Here is a 19216-nt window from a genome sequence, read left to right on the forward strand (position 1 = left end):
CAGAGCCACTTGGCCGTGCCTCCGCATAGGATCCAGAGAGGGGACATAATGGTGCTTCCAGGAGCTGCTTGAGGTAAGCGCCACTGGCAGCCTGCACCCCTGACCCCCTCCTGCGCCCCAACCCCCTGCCCCAGCCCTAATCCCACTCATACCCTCTGAACCCCTCGGTCCCAGCCCGAAGCACCCTCCTACACCTCAAAATCCTCATCTCCAGCCCCACTCCAGAGCCCGCACCCCCAGCCGAAGCCCTCTCTGGAAAAGACGTAACTCTGTAGTTGGGCTGAAGACCTGGCCTGAAGACTCTGGGTGGCTTAGACATACAGAGCTCAATTTATCCTAACATGGATAGGTCACATGTGACCGCTCTGGAGTGCTAAGTCACAAGAAGAAGTAGATCAGCTCAGTCCTGAGTGACTCTCAGCAGAGACAGTTAAAAGAAAAGACACTGCTATGCCACACCAACCACAAGTGGGTGTGCCAGTGATAAGTCCACTTTGACAAGGATGTATGTTCCCTTCACTTGGAAGAGCTCAGTTTTACAGAAGCGTTGTGCACGACAAGGAAAATTGGGGTGAGATAGGTTGGAGAGAATGAATGTCTGGGGCAATGAATCAGTGTCTATGGGGCTATACTAGCCATTGCCCTGTGGCAGAGCGTGGTTGTATGAACTACTCTGGTTGTATGGCTGCAGCAAAACACTCTGAAGGAAATTCTACCTTCTCTGTCCCCCCAAATGGTCATGAAATACTCCAGTGGCAGCCCATCAGTTTAGGCTGTGGCAAATGGAAAAAATGCCAGCCTCTTAGTGACTAACTGGAGTGCTGTTTTGTACTCACATTTTCTAAAATATGGCTTTATCATTTAAAATGATAATACAAAATGTGAACTAGAACAATGGGTATTTTGAAAACAGAAAATAAATGGCTCACTAGTATTGCTTCAAATGTGGTTTCTTAGGATGCGCACATCAATAGTGTGACTGGAGTTTCATAAGGATCTTAGGCACACAGCTGTAGTACACATGCATGGTAGCTGAATTGACAAGACAGACCATGATGGCTCCAAAGGGTCAATAAAACATGCACCATGAAGGATTTACACAATAGACAGTAATGACTTCTTTGGAGCTGTTACGGTCTATTGGGTCAATAATAATCCACTTTTTAAAGAGTGCCAAAATATGAATTTACACAACAGGCCATAATGGCTCCTGATCTATCAGATAAATGATATGAATTATCAACATTAGTGCCCATACTGCAATGCACATTTAACTATTATATTGTATAGGGTAAATAATGCATGCTTCAAACTATATATTCATTTTCAAAAGACTGATTTATAACAAGATCTTAAGAGGCTGCAATTTTATCTTTAACACAAGTTATTGTAGGTTTATTTTTCAATATTATTACATAAGCAGTTATCAAGCTAAACTATTTATTTCTTAGCTTTTTGTTTGTTTATTTTACCAACTTAGGTCTCAGGCCTGCAAACCTTTTCTCGAAGTAGTAGCCCTTGTCGCCCAATTATGCCTGTTGACTTCAATAGGATTGCTCAGGACTACTCACGTGAGTAGTGGTTTTCAGAATATGATATTTAACCTGTTTTGATGTGAAAATAAATATTCAAGACTAAAATCTTTTAAAATAACATGTTCTGCGTAGATCCAGCTATCAAACTGTCTATATAGAGAAAGAGAAAAAAAATACTTTCATGCACTATCTCATCTTTACAAATAAGCTATAAACTCTGAAAATGCTTAATTTATACCAGCAGATGGTGACATGCAGCAACAAGCTCCAAATGGTAACAAAACTTTCCAGCAAACAATGAGAAAACACAAGGTGCATTAAAATGAAATATGAATTAAAGAGGGAAGGGGGAAATAATGAAAAGTGTCCATCAATATTACATATGTGATGCTTTTGTCTAATCCCGAGGCAAAAAGAGAAAATGCAAACCATTACAGGTGAAAGTTTTCCTTGTTTCTCTGCTGAATTTATTTTAGTGAGGATAGAACATTTGGCTTAGTTGTAGAGTATACTTTTAAATTAAAAAAAGAAAATCATATTAAAAATAACATGAATGGAAAGCTGTGAGAAAAACCTCTGTACAAGAACTGTCATAAACATAACAAAAAGGACAGGTGTGTACAAGCCTATGATGCTGTGGTGAAAAATCACATAAACTTACTTATCCAAGTCTTTTCAAATATAGGGATGAATACTTGTCATTTTGCAGCAGTTTGTGACTTCCCTATTCTCTTCAGAAACAGGAGCTCACAATCCAGTATACTCACCTGAAGGCCCCTTTCCTTAAAAAAGCATACTGTAGTTTGCACACTCAAGAGAAGAAATCACTGCTCTTATGTCTTAAAAGAACAAAACAAATTAGTATTCTATTAAGCTGATGGGCAAACAAGTCTATTTTTTTCCTGATTTTTTTTTTAAAAAATATTTAAAAAGAGGAACTCTCCTTCAAGGATCCATCTTCTTCCATGTCTATTCCGATATAGTTAATAGATATTTTGTCTTACTCTGACTGTGTGTGTGTATTGTGTGTGTTTTGTGTATATAGAACTCCTTACTTTAGACTAAATGCCCTTTGGAAGAATTTGCGTGTTTGCAGCATCTGAAGTATGATAATTTAACATAGCAAAAAATAGGTCTCAGCTTGAAAAATAGGGAGCAGAGAACAGAATGACAATATAGAAATACTGAAGATTTTTTTCCCCAGTTGCCGTGTCTGTTTCCTGCAACTATCTACAATCTACAATATTGACTGGTTTATCAGACAGCAGGTATCTCTATCAGTCTATCTTGAATTGTCATCCAACAGAAGATTAAACGCTGCCTGCCTCCTTCTTGTGATTTTCAGTCTTCACATCACAAAGTTTTCAATCAAATTTCAGCAGTGTACATTTAGCTTAGAGAACTCAGAGTACTTATCTTCCTAAAGCAGGTGACTTAGACCATGTTTACCTTGTACAGTTCCAAGATATCTCTCAGCAAACCAGTCTGCATTTAGGCCTTGAAATGGTTCCCAAGTTCTTTTTTCCTTTCTCTGTTTCCCTCCCACTCTCTCTCCACAACCAGGCTACTGGCCAAACAACAACAAAGATTCTGAATTACAGACAAGTACCAGTTTTCAGAAGAGTTATACCAGTGCAGCAACCTTGTGTTGTTACTTTTTAAAATGAAAGCAACATCACCATACACAGTATTGTTCTGTATAGCTTCCTCATTAATAATCTTTTGAATGCACTTATCACCACAGTGGTTTCAGCTCATGAATCAGCTCAACCCTGAGGAGGATGTCAGCTGTGCTCATTTCTTGGTTTACATTGGATACCTGAGGAAGTTGTGGTCTGTTAGGTATCTCAAAAAATAAACTACAGCTCCATTTGTAAGGAATTCAGCACAAGCAAGCTGACAATGAAAAAAGGACTTTTCCTGATAATTAGCATATTTTCTGAATGTTGTTCTTATAAACAGACCAACTAGATTTTGAATAAACATAAACTTGAGACTAGAGAATGCTGGAAAGCAATTATCAACAAAGACAGGTTAGAATGTTGTGGCATATTCTCTGTTTAAATTAATTATAATATAATATAACTAAAATGACTTTGCCAAGGTTTCACAATAAATGAGTGGCAGAGTCAGGAGTTCCAGCCAGAGTCATAATTCCCAGTCTCTAACCACTAGATATTTTGGGCCAATTTATCTGAGCTGTAATCAATGGAGAACCAAAAATGAGATTTCTATCACCACTGACCCCTTTATGCCAAGTCAAAGGGCTGAAGTGGTATAAAAAGGACTTAAAAGCCATGGTTCTGGCCAGGGAAAAATTCCTCTGGTGAAAGAATTGTGAAAGATAGCTACAGGATGTCTTCTGAAGACCCCCTGTAGTGAGGTAGAGTAAGTCAGAGGATGAGGGACCTCTCTGTGAGCCCAGATGAGTGGAGCCAGGCAGTACCAGCCCCTCCCATGGGAAATCAGGATGCGGGACAGAAAGTATCAAGGGCAGGTCCTGGGATTCAGTTGGGCTGCAGCTGCCAGAAGAGACAGGCACCTTCTGCCCACTCCCAAGTTGGGAGACCATAGAGGAGTCCCGTCGTGCTGAGAACTGGCTGGAGCTGCAAGCTGATCTGAGGCACTAAGGAGTCTCTGGGACTGCTGCTGGCCACCTACCCTGAGGAGAGGGAGAACCCCCACTGATCCAGGTACACCCAGAGGGGAGGGGAGGGGAGGAAGTAGCCCAGGTACAGTCCCTGTGTGGCTGCATTGCTGCTGGAAACCCTGGTCAGTGTGTTGTGGCTGGATTCCTTGCTGACCCAGTGGTGGACCACTCCGCCATTGTTAGGACCCTGGGCTGGGACTTGGTGGAGTCAGGTGGGCCCAGGTCCTCCTGCCACTCCATCCCTGGGATGGCAACCTCCCCACAATAAGCCTAAAGGCCTGTGTTTGTTTGTCATCTGCCTGAGCCAAGACATCAGGCAAACTGCTTACTGCTCTGCCCTGCCTCTGGGGTCAGAGAGATCCCCTCCTGAGCCCATAGACTGTTTGGTGCCCTGCCTGGCTTGAGCCCTTGGGCCCGAGCTCACAGACTGACTATTGCCCTGCTTCTGCCTGAGGGCCAAAGCCCACTGGCTGCTCATTGTCCTGCCCTGCTTGAGCGCTGGAAGCTTTTAGACTGATGACTCTGCCCTGCCTAACACTTGAAGGGTTTGGGTATATATGTGATTACATACCCTACAAAGCTCTCTGCTCGCCCATGCCATGCCTCCCTGCTTACAATGCTATTTTTAGCGGTGTAGTGTCCCTTTTTCTCCTCGTTGCTGATGCCTTCTCCCCTTCTCAGGAAATGACTCCCCCATGTCTGGCAGGGAGGAGTCAGCAGGGAAAGGCTTGGGCACTGCAGACTTTTTATCTGCCATATGGAAAGATTCTGGCAAGGGGGAAAAGCTCCACCAGCTCCCCTTTGATGAAGCTTTTCCCCGCCTGCCAGAGCCTTTCACAGACATGTAGCTACACACCACAGTGTGGATGCAGCAGGCTTTTCCCTGCAGCATGTAGCTATGCATACCCTACATGCCTCTGCCAGTGGTGTGTAGTATAGACATAGCCTTAGCTGCCCAACACATAATTTCCCCCCAGAAGTGTGAGGGTAGGTGGAAGGTGACTCTTCTTGGGTTAATGTCCAGGTGGTGGGTGGTGTTGGTGGCCTGTGATATACAGGAGCTCAGACTAGATGATTTTGGTGGTCTCTTCTGGCCTTAAAATCTCTGAGTCTGATTTTGTGCTCCCAGATTGTCTGGGAGGTAGGCCAGTCCCCACTTCCAATTTATGCCCGGCTGTCCAAAGACCCAATCAGATGCTCCAGTAGCCTGAGGTGAGGTAGGTGCAGCATTGCCTTGACCACACCGCCTTTAATCCAGTCTGGATTACAACAGCTCTTTGACACTGAAGGACTCCTGTCAAGAAGAGGGAATCCTCAAGATGCAGAATCCACTGTATTTAGTCTGCTTTGTATTGCCAGTGCAACACTAAGGAGAGGTAAGCAACATGAGAAATGGCCTAGCTGTTTGTTCACGAATGCCTGTAACATAATGTTAATGAAAATTATGTGAACACATCAAAGGGGGAAAAACACTGAAAATGAAAAAAACAGTGACTGACCATTGTTCAACCTGTGAATTAACTCTGTAAATCTAATTTACTTCCTGCGCATGCAAACTGAAAAGTAGATAGAAGTGCTAGGTGTGAAACATAATCCACTTCATGTTGAACATGGAAAATAGTTATAACTTTGTGTCAGTTGCCTCTTTGTCTCTCAGTGGCAGATCCTTTCTTCCTCTTCCACAAGCACACGACTTAAAAAATATCTGGAGCCCAACTGTTGGGGCAGGGCTGGGGTACACACACCCTCTTTCACATCAACCTTACAGAAACCCCCCCTTGGACATTCTGTGGTGATAAAGATCCATGGGTGAGGAGGAGGAGGGCCAAATAACAGGCTGAAGGCACAACCATTTTCCATGACATCATTTCAGACATGAGTTAATGTGGATCCCATCAGCATTAACTGTCACTGGTTCCCTCACCATACAACAAACTTTCCTTCCTCCCATTAGGGTTTTGAAGGCACCCATTGGAGCTAAGGAAACTCTGAAGCAGTTGAGACATTCCAGAGCTGTAACAAAGGTGTGCAACACTTATGGTTCCGATGATGACTCCAGTGTCTACTGCTGCACTTGGCCTCTTCATAGATGTTGTTGGCCTCCATGGCTCTCAAGAGATCTGTGAGTTTTGGGGGATTGAGCCCCTGGCCTGTTCCACTGGGGGGCAAATCCATGGCGGCAATCCCTAGGGATATGATCAGGTAAAGATCTGGCAAATCCATGCTCATAGTTTCAAGTCCCATACACTGGAAATAACTCCTGTATGGGGATGATTTAGGCAGGCTTCCTCAAACTATGAGGGCTGGCCCCATTAATGGAATCTGGACAATGCCTGCAAGGGGCCTGAAACATTTCTCTTTTTTGTTTGTTTGTTTGTTTACAAGCTTGAAATTAAGAAAATGTGAATGGGTATCTGGGATTTTGTTTTGTTTTTATCCCCTCCATGCATTTTGCAATGTGCAGGAGGGCTGCAGTGACTTCTCTTGGCTGTTAGGAGTCACTCTGGTGCCAACTTTGAAGACTGGGAGTCTGTCTCTCCCCATCTGCTCTCAGTGCTTGCTCTGCAGTGCAGGTGCCCAGTCAGCAGAGCCTTGCTAGTTGGGGAGGAGGAATCAGTGGCGGGCTGCTTCAGGGCCTTGCTGACAAGGAGGTGGGAGAGGCAGAATTAGGTCTGGTGGGGGGACAGGCTAATGGATGGTGGCTCAAAAAGGAAAAGGCTGGGGGAAGAGAAAGAGAAACAGGCTGGTGCACTGGGGTCAAGGGAAAAGGCTCCAAGGTGAACTGTCTGGGGAATGGGGCTATAATGAGGGGTGGGAGGGATGAGAACAAGCTGAGGGGACTGAAAGATGTATTAGTCTGGGGAACTGTTGTGAAGGGTGAACAGGAAGAGGGATTGGAATTAAGAAGGAACAGGCTGGGAAGATGGTGACTCTCCTGCAGCCCTTGTTACCCTCTGAATCCCTGTACTTCCATTTTGTCCCCCTTGAGATCCTGTTCCCTGTGGGACTTGTAGATCACTCTCCAATTTCAATTTAGGTCCATTTCCCCACCTCTGAATAAGCTATGCACACAGAAATATGCTCCTCCATCTCTTTAAAACATTTCATGGTAAATTTATTATACTGGTAACCTTGGGTGGAACTGGCAGCACCACCTACAGCTAATGTTACTTCCCATTATAAGACCTAGTTTTCAGTTGCTTAGAACTTTACCAAACTTCAATAGGTGGGGGGTGAAATTTTCAATGCCTGGTGTCTGCCTCAGGCTGTTTTATTTTATTTTATTTTATTTTTTTAACATTGCGGCAAAAATGGTTCATACAGGGGTTGCCTTTTGCCTCCCCTGTGAATATCTGCCCAAGTTTGGCCAAGAGGTTGAGCAGTATTTCCCCTGCCATTGCTCCTCCTCACGCCAAGAGGCCACTGTCGCACTAGACACAGGAACTGAGAGCAGGGAGACTGTCTGTCTTGTGTTCAGTGCTTACTCTGTGGGTGCTCAGGAGAAGGAATCCTGGAGAGTAGAGAGGGATTCAGAGAAGCTGTGGGGGAACCAGGCGTAGAGGCAGAGAGATGCTGCTGGGGGCAGGTGGTGGGAAGAGTCCGAGATCAGGCAGGGCTTCTGTGGAAGAAAAAAAAAAAACTATGTGATCATTATAAGTGTGTGGGAATTTTTGATGAAAATGATGCCATTTATCAATTTTGATAAATTTCCCAACTCAAAAAACATTTTTGGAAAAAAAAGTTTCAATATTGTTGAGATGTCACATTGCAACATTTTCAAAATGAAAAATTTTGTGTATTTTTTTCCTTTGAAATGACTTTCTGTTTTAAAATTTAAGCTAATTCTAGTAACAGTTTTTTTACAAAAATGGTCAAAATCTAAATGATATGTTTCAAAATTATAGAAACAAAACATTTCAATTGACCCAAACTGAATTTTTGTGTGTGTTTCTTTTGGATGTTTCGTTCATGAAAATTTTTGAGATTTTTATTTTTCATCCCAATTTGGGATAGGGAACTTTTCAAAATTTCTAAAATTTTCATGAGATGGGAAAACTGTTTCCCACCCAGCTCTAGTGATCGTATAATTAAAGATTGTGCATAATGCATATGCACCAGGTAACTTAATTCTGGCATTTCCTAACTTTTGAGTGATTGACCTTACAACCTTAACATTCTTTAAATATATTTTGTATATAGTTTCATATGCTTTAGTACTGCAATATTTAATTAATAGTTGATATAAAAGAAAATATTCACAATCAAATTGAGGGATGTGAGCTAATTATTTATAAGTGGAATCTGAAAGCAAAAAGTCTGAGAACAAGTGGCTTGGACCACAGTGCTATTGTTTGTGTTATCAGTAAGATGGAGTTTGTGTTTCTGTAATAAAGTTGTTTGTAGTTTAATATTTTGCTCTCATGTTAGCACCTTTTCTTTTTGATTATCAAACAAAACAAACAAATACAAACCCAATCCCCCCAACCCTGAAGCAAACTAAACTAAAAAACCAAACCAAACAAAAAACAACCAAAACCCAAAAACAGAGTACGATATTTTTCATCCTAGCTTCACAAATGATATTATTTTTCTCCCAATATCCCTCTAAATAAATGCATCGAACAGATGGGAAAAGTGAGGTACAGAAAGAAAAAATGAATGGAGTGAATCTTGTCTTACAAATTATCAGTTCAGATGCATTTATCAAGCAGGATCACGGAAAAATAATGTGACATAACCCAGGAATACATACCAGTTTTTAGAAGCTTTCCTAAATCTTTAACGGAAGTGACTTACTTTAAAATGTAAGTTTTGTGAGGTGATGATCCCCATATTCACTTCAGTACTTCAGAAAATGTGTTAGGACATGGCTGAGGTATTTCAATTTGATAGATAAACTAGACTGTGGTTACTTTTTGAGAATGTTTTGTGTCACGGTGCTAATTCCCTATTCATTTGATTGGGATGCAATGATTTCACGACAGTGTCAGTGCAGGTCTATGGAAAAGACATTATGGTGTCAAAATGAAATGAAACAATGTTAATTTGTCTATGGAAACTGTGTTACACTGCCAAATTGAAACATAACCCTTAACTCAGCCACCTTGAGACTTGGCACAGCAGCCCTGTCAGAGGACCCCACAACACTGGGTGATTTTACAACAGCACACTGGGAAACTACAAATCTGGGTTAAATATTACATGAGGTTAGGCTATTTCTTTTGTTCAACAGAATTGCAACTGTATAGCCTTTCCTAGTATGCTGCAATGTGCTGCAATGCCTCAAAAATGGGAAGAGGCTGGGAGTCTCGTAAAGAGCACTCTGGCAGCTTACCTCAGACTCCTTTTGGCTTTCATTGCTTTGCAGCCCCTCTCATTCTTAATGTTGTATTGCTGCATGCTTTTGGGTGTGAAACATTTATTAAGTTTTACCATGTCCACGGCACCTAACCGACATCTGGGACATCTGAGCTCAAATTAAGCAATGTTCTAAATCTAATTTGGATTCTAATTCCACCAGAACTAAACATTTCTAGTAAAACTAGAATCTGAATATGAACTGCAGTCCAAGGAGCAAGGGAATACAATAGTAAAAAAGAATGATAAACCCTCTATCAAAACACCTATTCAGAGGGAAGGAATTAGAATTATTCCCTTTACTGCCAGCATCTGTTGAGTTATAGAATCAACTTCTCAGCTGTAGTTTTCTCTTTCATTTTGGTTTATGTTCCTGGACATTTTGGTTTATGTTCCTGGACCACCTTTGAAAAATGGCAATCCTTGATCTCTTGCCCCAGGGCTAGGATTAGCAGATGTCCTTTTGTTTCTTTTTTTCAGTGTCCTTCACCTTCTAGCAGGAGTGTTCACACTGAACCTGTGACAGATATTTCTCCATTTGATCATATAGTGATGGAAAGGCTGAGACCGGAAACCATCAAAATGAGCCCCCCCCCCCCCCCGCAAACCTATTTAGTAGGTGGTGGGAGAGAATGGCAACTGTATTACCTGTACTTCTGGGAACATTGGCAAATCACATGTGGCTGTCACAAAGATGAAGAATGATCCAATAGTTAGGGCACTGACCTGGGACTCAGGAGAACTGTGTTTAATTCCCTGCTCGTCCACAGACATGCTGGGTGACCTTGGTGGCTTAGTTTATCTCTGCCTCAGCTCCCTATCCGGGATAACAGGACTTCCCTAGTACTTCCCAGAGGTCTTGTGAGGATAAATACATTAAAGACTGTGAAGGACTCAGCTATGATGATAATGGGGGCCAGAGAAGTACCTAAGAAAGACTGATATTTTGGGAAGGTGGTAGGCAAATTTTATGCATACTGTACCTTAAAAAAAAATACTGTGGACTTTTCACAGTGGATGACCCTGATGGCTGATCTGGCATTAATCTGACACTGCTTATAAATAAGAGTGATAATATCAGTCAAGTCCCACTATTGGCAGTGTAAATGGATTGGTCCAGAAGATCTCTATTTGCCTATTGTGGTGTTTGTCATTTCGTACCTGTAATGATGTTTTCTGTGATATGCACTGTGACTTTTAAGTGTACAATGAGCCCCCAAAGCTATCTGCAAGAGAACTCCCTGGGAGTTTAAGCTGGCTCCTGTTACATCCTGAATGGGGTACACTGTGCTCTCTGAGAGACTCAGAGAATTTGTTCTCAATTTGTTCTTTCCTTTAATCTCAAGGCTGAAAGTACATGTTTGAACATTATGGGTCCAAGTACGCTGAGCATTTCTTGAGGGGCTGAATGTCCTTATTCCCATTGACTTCAATGAGAAGGGAGCTGTGAGCACTTAGCACCTCTCCAGAGGAGCTCATATATATAATTGTGACAGGGTCAGGCCAGATGGCTACAGGAGAGTGATAGAAGGCAGATATATTAGCCTCAGATGAAGCAGGTCCCTTTTCCCTGGGTAAGGCAACAGAGGAGGTTCCAGAACAATCAGGAACTTGCTGGAACCAATTAAGGCAGGCAGGCTAATTAGGTCACCTGGAGCCAATTAAGAAGCTGCTAGAATCCATTAAGACAGGCAGGCTAATTCATAGATTCTAGGACTGGAAGGGACCTCGAGAGGTCATCCAGTCCAGTCCCCTGCCCTCATGGCAGGACCAAATACTGTCTAGACCATCCCTGATAGACATTTATCTAACCTACTCTTAAATATCTCCAGAGATGGAGATTCCACAACCTCCCTAGGCATTTATTCCAGTGTTTAACCACCCTGACAGTTAGGAACTGTCCAACCTAAACCTCCCTTGCTGTAGTTTAAGCCCATTGCTTCTTGTTCTATCCTTAGAGGCTAAGGTGAACAAGTTTTCTCCCTCCTCCTTATGACACCCTTTTAGATACCTGAAAACTGCTATCATGTCCCCTCTCAGTCTTCTCTTTTTTCCAAACTAAACAAACCCAATTCTTTCAGCCTTCCTTCATAGGTCATGTTCTCAAGACCTTTAATCATTTTTAATCAGGGCACCTGGTTTAAAAAGGACCTCATTGCCAGAGGTGGCTCCAGGCACCAGCGCACCAAGCACGTGCCTGGAGCGGCAAGCCGCGGGGGGCGGCCTGCCAGTTGGCGTGAGGGCAGCAGTTCAGCGGAATGCCTGCGGGAGGTCCGCCAATCCCGCGGCTTCGGCGGCAATTCGGCGGCAGCTAGCCAAGGGACCGGTGAACCTCCTGCAGGCATGCCGCCGAATCCGCGTTACCAGCGGACCTCCTGCAGGCCGAAAGCCACCTGTCTGCCGTGCTTGGGGTGGCAAAAAACATAGAGCCGCCCCTGCTCACTGCAGTCAGTGAGGGGCGTGTGAGGAGTTGGGAGCAAGAGGTGCGCAAGAAGCTGAGAGTGAGTAGGCGTACTACTGGAGGACTGAGAAATACAAGTGTTACTATCAGAGGGGTAGCCGTGTTAGTCTGAATCTGTAAAAAGCAACAGAGGGTCCTGTGGCACCTTTGAGACTAACAGAAGTATTGGGAGCATAAGCTTTCGTGGGTAAGAACCTCACTTCTTCAGATGCAAGACTTCTTGCTCCCAACTCCTCACAAGACTTCTTGCATCTGAAGAAGTGAGGTTCTTACCCACGAAAGCTTATGCTCCCAATACTTCTGTAAGTGTTACTAGACATCAGAAGGAAGGTCCGGTGGTGAGGACAAAGAAGGAGTTGGGAGGAGGCCATGGGGAAGTAGCCTAGGGAATTGTAGCTGTCACACAGCTGTTACAGGTGACACTAAAGACCGCTGCAATCGACAGGGCCCTGGGCTGGAACCCGGAGTAGAGGGCAGGCCCGAGTTTTCCCCCATCCCCCAACTCCCTATTTGATATGAGAGGAGTTGATCTGGCCTGTGGGTCTCACCAGAGGGGAAGGTCTCTGGCCTGTCCCCCGACCCATTAGGTGGGCCAGCAGAGACTGGGGGGGATTGTTCTCCTCCTTTTTCCCCATGCTGGCCAGTGATGAGGTTAGCTGAATGAACGGCAGGTTTGTGCCACTAACAAAAGGAGCCAAACTGAGGACTGCTGAAAACCTCTGAGGCGAGCAAATCCGCCAGAAAGCACAGAACCCACCAAGGCAGAGGAGGAACTTTGTCACAATATATATAACTTTCAGCATATATATATATATATATATATATATACTGAAAGTTATAAACTTAATGAGTTTCTGTAACAAATTCTTCTTCACTCACCCAACCAATCATGCCAATAATTATTCTCTTCTAACCCACTTATGCCCACCTCAACCAAACACAACCCTTAAAAGTCTGGTAGAATAGACAAGCCAGGAGGTGTGCCCTGATAGTCAACAGACTCAGACAAAGGGAGAAGTGATTTCTTAAAGTGCGTCTCACTCATGGAAAATGACCTGTTGCTAGCCCCTTCTCACTTAAAATGGGAGTCTTCAGCTGCTGAAATATTATATGGCAATGTGTTCTCTGTCATAGAAGTTGTGTATAAGGTGCCCAGGACCCAAACTATTTAGGGTGTTATAATGTAGGTCAAAACCAGCATCTAGAACTGCTCATAGAAATGAAATGGAAGCCAGAGCAAATCTTAGAGACCAGGTGTAATTTGTTCCCCGAGAGAAAAACCATTAAGCAAGCTGGCAGCTGTGTCCAGCTGAAGTTCCCTAGGAGCCTTCAGATGTAGATCACATTGCAGTATTACATTTGAAATCTCCATTTGGTACAAAATATGGCAAATCCTGTATTAAGGTCACCTAACACTTCATATTCTAACAAGATTTCCCATATGTTTTTTTGAAGAGCCCACAATTTGCAACAGGGACTTGAAATTTGACTGAGGGATAGTTGTGGGGCATAGAAGTGCCTTTTGCTTGTCCTTTAAAAATCCATTCAGATTTAACCAAAGATATATATGGTGTGTGTGTATAAATTAATTGTGCAACACCTTTATACAAAGGGTTTCAAATGGTTATTCATAACAAATTATATAAATGAGGTTTGCAGTTTATTGCGGGCAATGTGTTGTGCAGGCAAATGGAATAGCTAAATTTAAGGAATGTATTGCTTAATGTGACACTTTAAACAATGAAGGTATCAACTGCTATGTTTTTAGAACATCCTTTTTAGGATATTCACTGAGCTAAAGAAATGAAAGAACAATGTGTCTGCCCAAACAAAATATTTTCTGTACTTCTGTATGCCTTTACAGTGAAGTGTAAATGAAAACTTGGTCCCACTGAAGTCAATGGCCAAACTCCCATTAACTTCAATGTATTTTCAGCCAAAATCTCCACATCTAAGACTAGTCTACATCTACCACACATCTGATCTTTTACAAATAGAATTCTGTTCCCAGAAATTATCCATACTTTCCTATATACTCTTTTTGCATCTATAATACTCCCATCATGACTACACGTGATTTTATACAACACATTTTGCTTCCTTTTTTCAGTTTTGCACATATTGCCTTCATGCCCCAGAAGTTCAGTCATGGCATACAGTTAAAATACAGTAATACAAGAAATATAAAGATCACTTTTTGTAAACTTTATGTTTATTGCTTAATAAAGTGGGTGAAATCCTGGCTGAGTTGACTTAAGTTGAAGATTTGCCATTGACTTCAGTGGGGCCAAGATTTCACTCCACATCTTTTAAAAAAAATATTTAGCATATAAGCATTCTAAAAAAATACATACATATGTCAAAGAAAACAGAAGACAGTGCAAAAAGTAGTTGCCTCAATTCTCCATAAAATTCTTTCAAATGTCTCTCAGTAGTCTAAATCATAATCCAAACTTCTGGCCACATAACAAATAACAGTCCTTGGAAATGAACTGAAGAACTGTACAGCCATTAAGAAAATGTTCCATTAAAGAAAATTGAGGAGTTTCCTGTGTGTGTGTGTGTGGGGGGGGAATCACAATATATGTACTTCCACATGCTCAGAGAAATGATAAAATGTTTATAGTGCTTGCAATTGGTCTCTTTCAATTTTAAAATATACGTGGTTTTTTTTTTAATCCAGATACATTTCTCTGCCTTGCTTTGTGGTACCATTAATTAAGTCTGTTTTTTTTTTTTTTCAGTAGCAGAGGGTACAAAATGATGTGTTAAGAAAATGTAGCATTGAAACATGATAGATGGCAATCTAAACCCAAAAACTGGAGGATCCATCAGATGGGTCCCAGTCCTGTAGGGTACTGAACACCCTCAATTCTAGTCCATCATGCAGCAGTAAATAACTCACATGGTAGGTGGGATTATTCTTCCTGCCAAGTCATATCCTCCATGTCGATATCCTGGCCATTACAGAGTGTTTTTGTTGTATATTTCCACCTCTTTAGATCTCAGTTAATAGTTATGCATGGCTCAGTGTAACAGTAAGAAAATCAAATTCTATCATTGTATACCAAAGGGAGAGAATGGAATGAGGGAATCAATGGAAAACTCCCTTTCCAAACCGCCACTTGGCTTTTCTAGGAGAGTTCGTACCCAGTCAAGTTGTGTGATGTAACCAAGCTATCTCCAATAACAAATACACTTGACCTGTTATCTTATTAGTGTGTCGCCAACAGACTAGTCTTAAAAACCAAAGTCACTTTTGACATCTACAGATCATGACCTTTTGATTGGTGTATGGCACAAGTAGGTCAGTACTAAAAGTCCCACCAAAGTCCCAGTCAAATAAGATTTTTCATATAAGAATGTATGTATTTGTATAGCTTTTTCTGTAGCAACTGTCAATCAGGTCACATGTTAAATTTTTTCCATTCTATTATTATCTTTTCTACTGTTAAACTAAGATTTAGGTTTTGTTCTAACTGTAAAAGCACATATCAAATGTTTCCTTATTTCTTTTCATAATACCATGGGAGAGGGTGTTTTACCTTTTCTTTTGTAAGTTAACATAAGTAGAAATTGTCAATCTGAAATTGACAGGTATTTGTTACAGTCAACAATGCATTGTTCACATTTTAGTTCATCCACCAACACAGGCATTGCCTGTCAGATGTCACAACAGTGTGGAAACTTATTAAACTATAAAGAGTAATACTATAATATAAAGAATTGTGGGTAAAAAATCTAAAAGTGCATCTGCTGACTTGAGCTAGCAAAGTTTGTCCTTAGCTAAGCTAATGTAGCACTTACCTTCATATTCCAGGAACCTCATGCTTCCACTGCCAGAGCTGCCCTTATGACTTATGGGGGCTCAGCTACCAAATAACAGTAAGATGGAGGTAGAAGTTTGGCAGTGAGCTTCCTCCCCTTCAGTTTTATTGCTGGAGGGAGGAGGATCGGAGATCAAGTTGTAGCAGTGATTTTTCTACCCCACTGGAAGACAGGGAGATTGAGCCAGCCAGTGAGCTATACCGCAGAGCACCCACAATGTAATGACCCAAGCAATCACTTGTGTTTTTTTTTCATTTAAATCTGTCCCTAGCCACCAATGAACTAACTATGTCAATTATTAAGCCATTTTGTGGCCTGTGTGCCTGGCTGAAGAGATGTGTGACAGCACCCACTGGAATGGTACATGGGAAAAACATGCATTGACCAAGCCTCCTCTGGTATTGGTAGTGCCTAAATAAATGTGTTCTGGAGATGGGCCTGAGCCACAAAACAAAACCCATATTTTATATTCTCTCTCCCTCCCTCACAAAAAATGTGTCAGGATTGTTTGGATTTGGGGTTCTATTTGGGGCTCAGCTCTAATATGTAGAAAAACAAATTTTGTATTTGTTTGGTTTCTCCATACAGGAAACAGATACTTTATGTCAGAAGGAGTTTGGTGGTTTGATTTTTTTTTTAAGAGTAAGAGAACAAAACAAGGAAGAAAAAGGTAAAGTTTCTATGTAAGAGCGTGTGTGTATCCCCTCTGATGGTCTTCACAGCTTTCTGAGAGCAAAATGATTACTGCACGCTGCACAGAAGGAATTGAGAGGGCCAGGACGCCCTAAGCTGCCTTGGGTCCTGGAATCTTTTTTACAAAGGAAAGAGAAAAGTGATGATAATTCAATGGATTACAAGGCAAATGGTTTTTGCAATCTGAGAGTACTTAGTGAGTGTCTGGGTGTGTGCATTTGCAGGAATAAGAGCTCATTGAGATAATTTTCATCTTTTGTTTGTGGGAGTCCCTCCTTTGTACCTTTGCTTCCTGCCAGAGAAGGGAAAACAAACAGTTTCTATGGAAAGTTTTCCTTCTCCTTGAGGGCCATTAGAAATCTTGATTTCCAACTGGATCTCAGATATGCAATATGACAGTAACAACGCGTGACGTGATGTGCAAAACATGCACCATGAAATATTTACTGTTCAATGAAAAAGACAATGGACAGAATCTGCTAAAGCACCATTATGTTTCTCATGATCCAGGGGCCTCCGGGGCCAAAATGCCCTGTCACCTAAATTAGGTCAGCCCAAGAGTTGCTCTAGGTTACTCCAGCTGCAGCAGTCTCATAGGGATCACTGCACTGGCTGAGAATTGGATGTAATTGTCACATTCGGGGTGCAGTTCCAACCAAAGAGAGGTTGTGTCACCATCTGCCGTATAATCCTGGGTTCCTCACAATGCTTTGCTGTTGTAGCTCCCAACCTGGGTTACTCACAAACAGCTTACCAGCAAGCAGGTCACACCCTGCGTGTCTGTGTGTAGCTGCAGCCCTGGTCCAGCAGCTCTAACCCAAAAAGACTGTTAGCGACACTCCAGTCAGTCTGGTTTCCACCAGCCTGGGTTACTACTTTCAGGGTGACTCCAACACACTCCCAGTCCCAAAGTTTCTCAAAAATCATCTGTTCTGCACTGTCCACCCCTCTTGTGGGCAGTTTAGATATTAAAGGTCTGTTGTCCCTGTTAAGGGTCAATATTCAACAGTTTTCTACTTTTACTGGAGTTAGTAAACAGTTCAGTTTAAACACAGCATTAGATTGGTCTAGATTAAAAAATAAAACAAGGTAGGATTTTAGATGAATTCAGGTATCAAGTGTTAAAGTCAGAAATGGCTACAAATGAAATAAAGATAAAATGCTTTCTAGTGGCTAGAACTTAATGAGCTAGGCTTGGTTCAAGGTAAAAGCCTTACCCCATGTTCCCAGCAACATGGCTGACCAAATTCTCAGGTCTGGATCTCCCCCCACAGTCAAAGGGCTGGTTCCTTTGTCGTCTTAGATAAAAGAGAGAGCGAGCTTGGGGTTTTCTGCCCCCTTCTTTTGTAGTCCAGTTAAACTTTGAAGTGGATTCTTCCAAGGGTTACCCCTCGAAGCAAAGCTTATTCAAACAGTAAAGAAGGAGACATGAAGTCCGGTGAAGGAGGCTCCATGTTTTTTCTTCTCACATGTTTGCTGAAATGCAAATTTGCTTTCTTTCCTGCCATTTCCCCTCTCTGTTTCAAGGACCCTTCTATGTAAATTGCGGTAAACACACATTTCTTCATGCAGAATTACTTTTGTTTGGGTAGGGCTCTGGTTTTGAATGTGTGCTAAAAACATCATATGGGGGCATGGTTCATAACTTTACATATAACATTGCTACACACATTTCACCATGATAATATTGACCAGTGAGTTATTAGTTTTCAGATAATACTCCACAAGGCATATTTTGTAGAAAGACTATTACAATAGAGTGTAGGGTGTGAATACAAGGGTGCTGTTGGTCACGGTAATGTAGTGCACTCTATCCCGCTCCTTCTTACCCAGCCATGTCCCAGCTTACTCTTCTCAGGGATAGCTCAGTGGTTTGAGCATTGGCCTACTAAACCCAGGGTTATGAGTTCAATCCTTGAGGGGGCCATTTAGGGATCTGGGGAGAAAAAAAAACTGCCAGGGACAGTACTTGGTCCTGCTAGTGAAGGCAGGGGACTGGACTTGATGAATTTTCAAGGTCCCTTCCAGTTCTATGAGATAGGTATATATATATATATTTTTTTCCCCCTCCTCCCCTCTGACACTCCCCCTATATGGGCATGGAGAGCAACTGTTGTGTACCCAGCTATGTATGCTTTACTCATGCAAACTGAGGATACTCCTATGTCAGGAGGAATCCTCATATGCCCTTTTAGGGCAGCTTTTGGGCAACTTTGCACTACTCGAGCAGTGCAAAGTGGCCATGGTCTGAAGACTGAGGTCAATGTGTTGTTTCTTTCTTTGTAAAACAGACGAGGCCAAGAGATAGTCCTGTCAAAACTATCTATGCTGTAGGAAACAAGGTATACCAGTAAGAAGAAAAGCCAGACATTTGTCCATCTCCATGCTGGAATACAGCTGTTCCAAAAGAATATCTGGACACCTAAGATTCAGACTACACACAAATAAATCTGTGTGAGGAGATATTACATACAGTGTTTAAAAGGCCTCCACTATCAAACAAAAAGAAGACTATCATTTATTGTAAATATCAAGACTTGAAATATCCAGTCAATGAATTGCATTGCATTTTTATTTGAATATGTTACCTTACTGTTGACTAGTTGTCTGAAAGGACACAGTTGGGTAGAACTGACCAAAGTGGTATCTGTTCCCAATACTTTGAGCCAACCACTCTAGGCAAATTGGCAA

The sequence above is a fragment of the Terrapene carolina genome, unplaced genomic scaffold (assembly GCF_002925995.2).
Source record: "Terrapene carolina triunguis isolate 2854851 unplaced genomic scaffold, T_m_triunguis-2.0 Scaffold58, whole genome shotgun sequence".
Taxonomy (NCBI): domain Eukaryota; kingdom Metazoa; phylum Chordata; order Testudines; family Emydidae; genus Terrapene; species Terrapene triunguis.